This window comes from Centroberyx gerrardi, chromosome 14 (genome assembly GCF_048128805.1).
Source record: "Centroberyx gerrardi isolate f3 chromosome 14, fCenGer3.hap1.cur.20231027, whole genome shotgun sequence".
NCBI classification, from domain to species: domain Eukaryota; kingdom Metazoa; phylum Chordata; class Actinopteri; order Beryciformes; family Berycidae; genus Centroberyx; species Centroberyx gerrardi.
In genome coordinates, this window is record NC_136010.1 from 1342237 (window position 1) to 1354337 (window position 12101).

At 44.0% G+C, this 12101-nt stretch overlaps 1 pseudogene; it reads left to right on the forward strand.

Annotated features, from left to right (window-relative positions):
- The window catches only part of LOC139925148 (voltage-dependent L-type calcium channel subunit alpha-1F-like), a 50956-nt pseudogene extending 39122 nt beyond the window's left edge, over positions 1-11834 (forward strand).
- The last annotated feature ends 267 nt before the right edge of the window (positions 11835-12101 follow it).

A 12101-nucleotide genomic window follows, 5' to 3' on the forward strand; every position in this document is an offset into this window, starting at 1 on the left:
GTCAGCTGAGGGACTCGTGAGACTCTTTTTAAATTCTTAATCTCTTCCTTTGTTACTTCCTTTGTCGGCCTAATCTCCTGTTTCTTCTATCCTTTTTTAAATATCATTCGCTTTTGAATCGACTCCTTTTGAATACTTTGTTTTCTTTTTCTACTGCAAACCAGCAGAGTAGAGACAGAGTGTTAAAAACCCTGTGTGCTGTTTTAACCTCTTTTCCTGTATAAATATATGAATGAATGAAAAAAATCCAGTCTAGCTGATTTAACTCAACTTTGATAAACAGATTTACATTCTACGTTACTCATTTCTGTGACTCTCTTATCCAATCAGCTTCAGTTCCAAGATCACCAAGATTACAAGCAGGCAACAGTGAGGAGGTCAAAGGTCAGAGGTCTGTGGACAGGGATGGACAATAACCAGTATTACTGTATATCACGGTTATGACTCCACCCCGAATTTTTATTACTGTGATAACCGGAGACTTGTTGGGAGGCTGAATAACAAACGCAAAAATATTTTACATAAATATTTATTATTAATCTGATAAATTAGTTTTTTAAGTAACTGAAGCATATTACAGTACTGGTTTTAAGGTTTTCATTTTATTTATAATTATCGGGATAATATCGTATATTGAGGTAATTTTGACCAAGATAATCGTGCTGTGAAATGTTCGGCACACTGTGGACTGCTGACTCCACACAGTAAAACTGATTTAAATTAAATGACAGCAGCTAAAGCAGACTGGCTGGGCCATATCGCAGTATCAATACCTCGATATCGCGGGAAATATCATGATACTCGATAATATCGGCCCAAGCGTAATTATCACTCAGCACTAACTGCAGCTTTTTGTAACAATATTTAGGCTTTAAAAGACCAAATGATGCAAAACACATCGCTGTGCCGACAGATAATAAAATATTATTATTCTTTTTCCTCCTCAATGGTCCAATCATCCATCTAATTAAAAGCGCGGCTGCTGATTGGACAAGGCGGTCACATGTCACACGGTCATGTTATTTACTTCCTGTGGAGCCGCTGGAGTTTCCCCTGCAGACAGACTGAGCGCGCTCAGTCTAATTATTCCAGAATTATTCCATGAGTCAACGGAGACTGTGATGACAACAGCATAAACGCACCCAGGGAGGCTGGATGTGTGTGTGTGTGGTGTGTGTGTGTGTGGCGAGGGGGCATCCCAATTGCTTGCACAAAACCCTGCATCCGCCTTGTTAACTTTAGACTCTAGTGGTGTGTGTGTGTGTGTGTGTGTGTGCGTGTGTGTGTGTGTGTGTGTGTGTGTGTGTGAGCTAACACTCCCCTACAGCCAGGTCCAGCTGGGAAGGTCATCACTTCGTTTAGTAAATGTTGGGGGAGTTTTCTTCTTCTTCAGTGGTGTTGCAAGTCGAGAGCAAAACTGGACTGATACTGAACCTGTTTGAACTGAACTGCTGCAGTTTGATTGATTACAGATTTACTGGAGAATTGATCAATACTACACTGGCTGTCTGTGGGAAGAGCTGAACCTGAACTGATTCTAATGAGACACAAGATGCATGAATATGTTTTAGGGCTGGGAATCGGGAACTCATTAATCGGCACATAAATCGCATGATAAATCGCGATTAATCGCTTTTTTTTTTCTCCTTAAGACTGAAGCTTGTAATCATAGATATTTAAACGTAGAATGACCAAATTAATCACTAATTGATGTAGAATCGACACAAAGGAAGTTTAGATCAAAGGGATTTTAAATCAAATAGGCCTGCTGTTGTTTAATGGCATCTTTTTAATTGAAAACACAGACGCTCCCCTATGAACTGCAGGTCAGTCATTTCAAAACCATCGAAATTCAGCTTGAAAGCCATTTTTCTTTATCTGCACGAACTGAAATAACAAAAGAAACATCCTGCCTGGTCAGACACTACAGTAAACAAAACGGAGCAAAAAAACCAAAACAGATCCTGTCCCTCTAGAGGCTGCTAACAAACTGTGGCTGGCAGACAGACCTGACCTGACCTGACCTGACCTGACCTGACCTGACCTGACCTGACCTGACCTGACCTGACCTGCCTCTTCATGCTGCTGTGGGAAAACCAGCACAGATCCTGCAGGTCCACTAACGTTACTTCAACACCACAAGCTCATAACATTACCTAACCCTACTGCTACAGTCTGTAGGGCAGCAGAAGACGAGTTAGTCCACAGATCCTGTTACTGACACAGGAGAGTTTGTTAAGTTTCACTTTGTTTTCACTCTGACTGAGTTCAGTCTGCTGGTCTGCTGTCTGTACATCTCCACATTACAGACAGGATGTGATGTCACATCGGGCCGTTAGAGATCCATTTAGATCCATTTATACACATTGAGCAACTTCTGATTTTGTGCCTCTGTATGGAAACACTGCAGCTCACAGTCAGAGACGCCCTCTAGAGGCCAACTGTGGCAGAAAAAACAATGCTGCGTCAATTGTTAATTATTTTTTTACGCGTTAAACATTTCAAATTAATCACAAAAATTTACATGTTAATTTTCCCAGCCCTAATATATTTATTATTATTATTATTATTATTATTATCATTATTGTTAGCAGTATAAGTAATAGCAGTAGAAAGAGTACTAGTAGTAGCAGTAGTTGTAGTATGTAGCAGCTGTAGATCCATTCAGTAACGTTCTCAGTAAAAGTGAATAGTGTGATAAGGTGGATTTGGTTCCTGTGACACAGTAAACTGTCTTGTCTTTAGCCCTAGTCTCTACTCCAAAACACTCTGAGTTGTAGCTTGAGAAGAGTCAGCTCAGTTAACCTGAACAAACTGTTAGCTAGCTAACTAGCCGGCAAACACACTGATGTTAATGTGAACACGCTAACGCTAGCTGCTACTAGATACGTTAGCTAGTGTGCTAATCAGATGTGTTAACAACAACACAGTGATGTTAGCTGACCAGATACTATGGTTAGCTAGCTAACAAGCTGACATTATCTAAACACTAAATCAATCAGATGGATCAGTGATGAAATGATCAGTTCAGTCAGAAACAGACAGAAATTAACCGTCAGTGTAACATCCCGTCATCCATGTTTACTGGTTACCATGGAGATTTAATATTGTTGTCATGGAAATAAGCCTCGTTTAATCTGGACAGTACAAAATGAGTTAAACTTGGCTGCCGGGGGAACGACCCTCCATGGTAACGGATGATGTTAAGTCTCATGCACTAATGCTCATTTCCATGACAACCTTATCAAAAGTTCCCGGCAGCCATCTTAAGTCTCTCAGCCAGAGAGCCGGAGGATTCAGAAACACCTTCCTCTGATGGACGATCAGATCCCAGAGAGCTGGGATCAGAACTGAGGAGGAAAGAAAGAAAGAAAGAAAGAAAGAAAGAAAGAAAATGTTGTCCTCAGCAGTTTGAAGCGTCCTGCACTCCAGACTGATCTCCTGAAACTTTGTGAAATGAGCTCGATGTCTTAAAATACAAAGACAAGTTCTGTGGCCGAAAAGTGTTAGAGATGTTTCCAGCAGAGAGGATCAGGAGGAGACAGGACAGGAAACAGGAAGTAGTTTGACGGTGGATAGTAAGCGTGTGGAGGTCAGAGGTCAGAGGTCGGGGGTCGGAGGGGCGGATGGGCGACGACCCGGGTTCAAATCCCAACTCATGACAACAAGCAGTTTTAGCTGCTAAACTGAAGCGTTAGCTAACAAACCAGAAGAGCTGTTTCCCAGGGGATTGTGGGAGAATCCTGTTTCAAACTCAGAGCCAATCAGAGCGGCTTTTGGTCAGTGACGTCTCGTTATCCCACAGATTATAACGAGAATTTCTCCTGACCTCCAGATCAGATAAACCTCAACGATGTCCAACAGTCTGCAGGTTTCTATTCCAACCAAACAGCTGATCAACAGAGAGGAGGAGCTGGTTAGTCTGGATCAGACAATGTGGTTCTCACACTAAGATACCTGATCTGAGGTTCAGGATCAATACAACCAGGATCCGATGTGATCAATAACAGTTCAGTGACAACAACGTCTGACTGTGCAGAATTCTGTTTATTTCTGAGACACAAATCTTTCTAGCGATGCCATTGGCTGCTAGAATTATTATAAAAACAGAAAGCAGCAGAGATGAGTTTAAAGTTTGTCAGTTCATGTCATCATGTTCCATCATGTTCCACCGTGTTCCATCGCGTTCCACCGTGTTCCATCGTGTTCCACCGTGTTCCACCGTGTTCCACCGCGTTCCACCGTGTTCCATCGTGTTCCATCGTGTTCCATCATGTTCCATCGCGTTCCATCGCGTTCCACCGTGTTCCACCGTGTTCCATCATGTTCCATTGTATTCCATCATGTTCCATCATGTTCCACCGTGTTCCATCGTGTTCTATCGTGTTCCACTGTGTTCCATCATGTCATCATGTTCCACCGTGTTCCATCATGTTCCATCGTGTTCTATTGTGTTCCACTGTGTTCCATCATGTCATCATGTTCCATCGTGTTCCATCATGTTATCGTGTTCCATCATGTCATCGTGTTCCACCGTGTTCTCTCTGTTCTCTCTCTGTTCTCTCTGTTCTCTCTGTTCTCTCTCTGTTCTCTCTGTTCTCTCTGTTCTCTCTCTGTTCTCTCTGTTCTCTCTCTGTTCTCTGTTCTCTCTCTGTTCTCTCTGTTCTCTCTGTTCTCTCTCTGTTCTCTCTGTTCTCTCTGTTCTCTCCTCTCTGGGTCACTGAGGGTTTTTCCTGCAGGTATTAAAAGGGATTTGTGGAATGATAACTTTAAAATTACAGTAATCCTAATTAATATCTTGGAGGATGTCACAGTAAGGCCGGTGAGGACTCGACCCGCTCGTTTCTTCCAGTATTTCACAAAAAAAAGCAAAAGTTTGATTTTGTAATTGCACATAAATTTGTATTGTAGAAATATGTTTTTTTCCTAAATAATTTCACGGCCCCCTAAAATTATCTTATGACTCCCTGGAGGGTCCCAACCCCCAGTTTGAGAACACTGGGCTAGGCTGTGTAGGACAGCTGGCTGCTGTGTGTTCTGCTTAGTTTGTGTTACATCATTCTGTTCTGTGATTGATTATTGATCAGTTAGATCAGTTCAGCTCTGCCAGGTTTCATACAGTGAGAATCTATTAAGTCTCTGTTTCACACAAAAGGGGCGGAGAAAGCAAAGGAAACAGACGACCAATCAGAATCGAGCAAAGCAGCTTTTCCCGCAGCCTGTTAGCAACATGCTAACAGCTCTACCTGCTGTAACGTGATGTTAGCACAAACTGAGGCAGACAGTCTGAACTGACATCTGTATTTTAATAAACTCAACTGGAATGTAGGCTTGAATATCGTGATATCCGATTATATCAAATATCACGATATTTAGTGGATATCGCGATACCAATGTGTTGCTTAGATCACAAACTTGTAAACTTATGAACCTTTAATCTACTAGTAGTAGGATAGTAAAAAAACAAAAATAATCATAGTTGTAGTGAAAAAATTGTCTTTTTTTTTTTCAAGTGAGTTCCCTTTTCCACAATCAGCCTGTTTTCCTGAAAATATGAGGAATGATATCGCCCCCCAGATTTGGGGAAAACGGTGGATTTGGGTCTGGACTTTGGGTCTCTGTGAAGTCCTGTGAGACAGACTGTGATGAAGAGCAAAGAAATAAATGAACTGGAACTTAAACTTGATTCATACACCAACACACACATGTGTAGTTTGGTGTTGTGTTAAATTAAAAGCAGGGTGAACTCTGACCTCCAGCTGGAGATCATCATGTGGCAAACAACCAGCAATATGAACACAAATAAATTATACCTAAGAAATAATAGGGATATATACAGTTATGTATTTTCAGCTACAGTTTCTGGCTAATAATATCTGACCACAGGGACTACAGTTGAAAATAAGATTAAATTAAATTAAATAAATTGGGTGACACTGGCACATTTACCATCGAGTCAATTAAAGTGAACTATCCCTGTTTAAAAATAAATTAATTAAATGAAATATTCCACATATGAGGAAGTAAAGACATGAATTCCCCAGAGAAAAGTTTTTTGCTCTTCTCCTTTCTTATTGTTTTCAACAAATCATCATATCTTCAGAGAAAGGAGATCAGAGTCTGTTCAGCCTTTCAAACGTTCCAGTTTTTAAAATCGCCTCCGGGCCTGAAATAAAAACCCATTAAATCACTTTCTCCTCTTTCATTTGGTTTCTAACCAGCAGAGTCTCTGACTGGATTAGAATGAAAACACGGTTTCTTTGTCATAACTGTGTTCAGACTGAACTGATCCTGATCCAAAACACAAAGCTAATTTACCTTCACTTGAAATCTATTAAAGTGACTCTGACAGGTTTTTATTTCAGGCCACAAGGAAAGAAAACAAGTCCAGATCCTGTCCAGGCCCACGGTGCTGTGAGTTACTGACGGATAGATTTCTGTCCCGTGGTTTGTTCTGAGCGTCAACATGGCGGCGAGGCAGAACAACAGGAAGCTTCGCTCATAACGGAGCTGCTTGATAGAAACAGAAGAAACAGACTCTACTGTATAAACTCAATAAAACCTCCAGTCACCCAACGCTCCACCAGCCTTTCTCTGTTCCCTTTGATCTTTGTTTCGGTCGGACCGTCGTCTCTGTGTTCGCCGCTAGTTTCTACAAAACAAACGCAGGAACGATCTGATTGGCCAACAGACGGTGACGAATCCGTCCGTCCAGAAAAAGTTCAACTGGGTTGAACTTTTTCTGTCAAAATAGATGGAAATCTGACAGACGGACGCATCATCAGTCTGCCTGACAACAGACAGCTGTTATTGAAAATGAATTGAAATGAACAGAGACGGACAGACACGGCGGGTCAGTGTCGCCGCGGGTAACGCAACTTAAAAACCACAAGTAACAACGTTAGCTGCCGCTAAAGTTTGTAGGGCAGCAGAAGACGTGGATCTGTTAATCGGTGGAGAGCGGCTCAGTGTGGGACTGAACCAGCCCACAGGTGAGAGGCCGACTCTTCGTCAGAGTGAGTGAGTAGATTTCCATCAATTTGATACGATGATGTCTACTTTGAAATTAGGTCAGACAGATTAATTTGAGTCTCTAAAAAGGTGGTTTCATTCTATTTCTTCACATAAAGCGGTGGTGTGTTTATAACGGAGAGGAGAACCTTTCATTTGAGAACTCAAAGACAGATTTGATGAAAATTGTTAAAAATGGTTTCTGATGTTCCACCTTCACCAGCAGACTGTGTATGAAGGCAGTTAGGCTCCTCCCTCTGCAGTGGTTTTGTTTTACTGGAAGTTATTTTACAGTCTCTTCTTGATGCAGTCAGTTTGTACTACAAGTGTCTTGTTAAATAACTTTGTATTTCAACATGAATAAAAAGAATTTAAAATAAAAAGGTGGCGCAAGTGAGAGTTTAGGTTAGTGTACCGTCCACCTACATCTATCTATCTATCTATCTATCTATCTATCTATCTATCTATCTATCTGTCTATCTATCTATCTATCTATCTATCTATCTATCTGTCTGTCTGTGGTAAATAAATGGCTCAGGTGGGTTGTTCCTGCTTTTCTGTCTGTCAAACAGCACAGTGTATCTCTACTGACAGTGTACAGTTACAGTCTGATGTATGGAGGCTCATAGTCTCTCTCTCTCTCTCTCTCTCTCTCTCTCTCTGTCTCTTCTCTCTCTCTCTCTCTCTCTCTGTGTCTCTCTCTCTCTCTAAGACACACATCTGTCTCGGGCCAAAGGGTTACGTGAGAAGAGATGCAGTCTCTTCCCTATAATACTCCTATAATACTATAGGGCCTTGCAGTGTGGTACTATAGTGAGTTTATAGTGACCTTATTGTTCTATATTAGAGATGGGACGATATATCTAAATTCAATATATCTCAATACAAACTGTGTCAGTCTGTATGTTGTGTCAGGAACATGAATGGTGATATCAGCTCCATGTTATTCTGTTGTCAGGAACATGAATGGTGATATCAGCTCCATGTTATTCTGCTGTCAGGAACATGAATGGTGATATCAGCTCCATGTTATTCTGCTGTCAGGAACATGAATGGTGATATCAGCTCCATGTTATTCTGCTGTCAGGAACATGAATGGTGATATCAGCTCCATGTTATTCTGCTGTCAGGAACATGAATGGTGATATCAGCTCCATGTTATTCTGCTGTCAGGAACATGAATGGTGATATCAGCTCCATGTTATTCTGCTGTAGTAATCACTAATGAGACTCTTGACCATCACAGTTTCACAAGCTCTCCATCCAAATTATATTATTGTCACTTTGTAATGACATTTTTTAATTGTTGTTTACAGCAGCTAATGGCATCGCTAGAAAGATTTGAGTCTCAGAAATAAACAGAATTCTGCACAGTCAGACTTTGTTGTCGCTGAACTTTTATTGATCACATCGTATCCTGGTTGTATTGATCCTGAACCTCACATCGCATATCGAATCGTATCGTGAGAGAAGCATATTGTCTTATCCCTATTCTTTGGTGTATTTATCTCCTGTGGTCTCACTGTAAAATTACTATAATATTCTTATAATATTCCTATAGGAATTTAGCCTGTAATGTGTCTGCGGTTCTCAGTATTGAGTTTTTTGTGACCTTATTGTACTTTATGGTGTATTTATCTGCTGTGGTATTACTATAATCCTCCTATAATATTACTATAAGGACTTACAGTGTGTTGTAGTATCTACTTGATGTTTCCGGCTTTGCCTCCTATAGTATCTCCATAATATTCCTATAAGATAATGTATAGTGTTTCTGTGACCGGTGTAAACACGTTTAAAGGAACATTTAGAGTGAAGTAACGCTGTAAAAAGAGTATTTTGTATTTTATAATGTACTTCATGGTGATGAAAGTTGGGATCATTTGCTCTAAATCAGGCAGAAAATCATAAATATCTGCTGGATGAACCGCCCGAAAGCACCAGCAGCTGCTAAACTAAAATAAAAAACCACCCTAAATAAAAAATGAAATGATGAAAACGCAGAGAGAGAGAGAGAGAGAGAGAGAGAGAGAGAGAGAAACATGCTGCTCTTACTTTTGCGGCTCTCCTCGTACATCTCTGAGGTTTTCAGTCTCAGCTCAAAGCAGAAAATGACATTTTTTTTTTTTTAAATCCAGTTTGGGGTTTTTTTTCCTGCTGTCCTCCTCCGGCTCACATCACACACACACAGACACACACACACACACACACATCTCCCAACTTCTCTGCGTCTCCAACGATGTTCCGTCGATCAATCAATCATCAAATCCACTTTCCTGAGGATCAATTCAAATCCATCGGAATAATAAAAAAGACGCACAAGTAGTAAAAAGAAAAGAAATCCAATTCCGTCCAGCTGAGAGGAAATGTGTGTCGAGCGTCTCTAAAGACAAATTCAGGTTGTTTCCACTAATCTGAGAGCCGAGCATCTCTCTCTCTCTCTCTCTCTCTATCTCTCTCTCTCTCTCTCTCTCCCAATTGGGGATTAAAAAGGAAAAAAAAAGCAGCTCTGTGTTAAAGGGGAGGGCAGCCTAGAAACTCATTAAAGGGGCAGAGACTGATGTGGCTGGAGGTGAAACACAGATGACGTCACTATGAGTAAAAAAAATATTTTTTATTGTTTGTTTGTTTGTTTTTTTGATCTTCAGGATGAGGCTGCCGCTTTAAGAGTGAAATAGAAAACAGGTCTGTGAGACTGTTTTCTAGGAGTTGGCTGACGTCACCTGACAGGGCTTCTGGGTAATGAAGTCCTCAGCCTGCAGACAGTTTCCTCACAGCTGGAGGTTCAGTTTTATATCAGAACTGAATCAGACAGAAGAGGAGAGCAGCATCATCAAACATCATTTTTTATTCACCGTTTCATTAGCTGCGTTATGAATTTTAATTTTAATAGTTACTAGCACTAGATACATAATGTAACAAATGAAACATGTAATGCAGCGGTTTCTCAATGCAGAAGCTGAGAAACAGAACGTGAAAAGGGGGAAGGGTCTGATCCATATAGTGAACCATATGGGCAACGACCGGACAAAGTTTCAGACGCTACATTAAACATCGCTGCTTCAAAAACACGCTCTGGATGTTGGTGTGACGCACCTGGACCAGCGGCTCATAAACAAACCAAACATCATGACAGATGGAAGCAGATGAAATGGACTCATCTGCTGGAGTTTTCAACATTAAATTAGAAAGAAATTGTTGAAATTTTAATCATGTGACAGCGTGGTTCTGTCTGCTGATGGCAGCAGGAGCTGTTTCGGTTTGGCAAACAATAAACTCATAAGCTAATGTTAGCTAGCTCACAAGCTAGCAACTAGCTAGCTACTCTTCTTCTGCGAGACACGATCGCGTCGCGTTGTGGTAAACTGGAGAAACTGTAGAGTACATCGTCTGTTATTTACATCACATAATGTCATTCAGACGCTTTTGTCCAGTGACTTACAATAAGTGCATTTTGTCAACAGCAGTGAAACCAACTGGGCATCACAGTCTTCACCAGCTAAGACTTTAATAGGAATAAGTAGAATTTGTTTTTGTTTTTTGTTTTTTTTTTTCTAAGAAGGGTAAGAAGAGAGGTTAGTTCCAGAGGGTCCAGGTGTAATCTGAAGAGATGTGTCTTTAGTCTCCGCCGAAAGATGGGCAGTGATTGGGCCGTTCTGACAGAAGGGGGCGGGGCTCGTTCCACCATTGTGGCACCAGGGATGAGAAGAGTCGCGACCGGGATGAGCGACTTAGTGATGGAGGGGCGAGGCGACCTGCGAGGGTGGAGGAGCGAGGGAGGGAGGCGACCTGCGAGGGTGGAGGAGCGAGGGAGGGAGGCGACCTGCGAGGGTGGAGGTGGAGGAGCGAGGGAGGGAGGCGACCTGCGAGGGTGGAGGAGCGAGGGAGGGAGGTGACCTGCGAGGGTGGAGGTGGAGGAGCGAGGGAGGGAGGTGACCTGCGAGGGTGGAGGTGGAGGAGCGAGGGAGGGAGGCGACCTGCGAGGGTGGAGGTGGAGGAGCGAGGGAGGGAGGCGACCTGCGAGGGTGGAGGAGCGAGGGAGGGAGGCGACCTGCGAGGGTGGAGGTGGAGGAGCGAGGGAGGGAGGTGACCTGCGAGGGTGGAGGTGGAGGAGCGAGGGAGGGAGGCGACCTGCGAGGGTGGAGGTGGAGGAGCAGAGGGAGGCGGGGTCTGAACCTGACCAGAGACTGCAGATAGGAGAGGACCAGGGTCTCGAGTCGGACGCGGAGGACCGGGGTCTCGAGTCTGACGCGGAGGACCGGGGGTCTCGAATCCGACGCGGAGGACCGGGGTCTCGAGTCGGACGCGGAGGACCGGGGTCTCGAGTCGGACGCGGAGGGCCGGGGGTCTCGAGTCGGACGCGGAGGGCCGGGGGTCTCGAGTCGGACGCGGAGGGCCGGGGGTCTCGAGTCGGACGCGGAGGACCGGGGTCTCGAGTCGGACGCGGAGGACCGGGGGTCTCGAGTCCGACGCGGAGGGCCGGGGTCTCGAGTCGGACGCGGAGGACCGGGGTCTCGAGTCCGACGCGGAGGGCCGGGGGTCTCGAGTCGGACGCGGAGGACCGGGGTCTCGAGTCGGACGCGGAGGACCGGGGTCTCGAGTCCGACGCGGAGGACCGGGGTCTCGAGTCCGACGCGGAGGGCCGGGGGTCTCGAGTCGGACGCGGAGGGCCGGGGGTCTCGAGTCGGACGCGGAGGACCGGGGTCTCGAGTCCGACGCGGAGGGCCGGGGGTCTCGAGTCGGACGCGGAGGGCCGGGGGTCTCGAGTCGGACGCGGAGGACCGGGGTCTCGAGTCGGACGCAGCAGAGCTGGAAGCCAGTGAAGCGACCGGAAGAGGGGAGAGACGTGAGAGAGTTTTGGTTGGTTGAACACCAGACGGGCTGCAGCGTTCTGATTGGCTGTAAAGGTCTGATGGCAGACGCAGGTAGCCCGGCCAGGTAGCCTACAATTTGCAGTGCATTGTGGGTATTTTATAGTGAACTACATAGTGAATCAAATTAACCGTTGAGAATTCGGACACTAAAACAAAATGGCGGACGGACTGTAGTTTCAGTTTGGAACAGAACTTTTGTTTTATTGTCTATAAAGA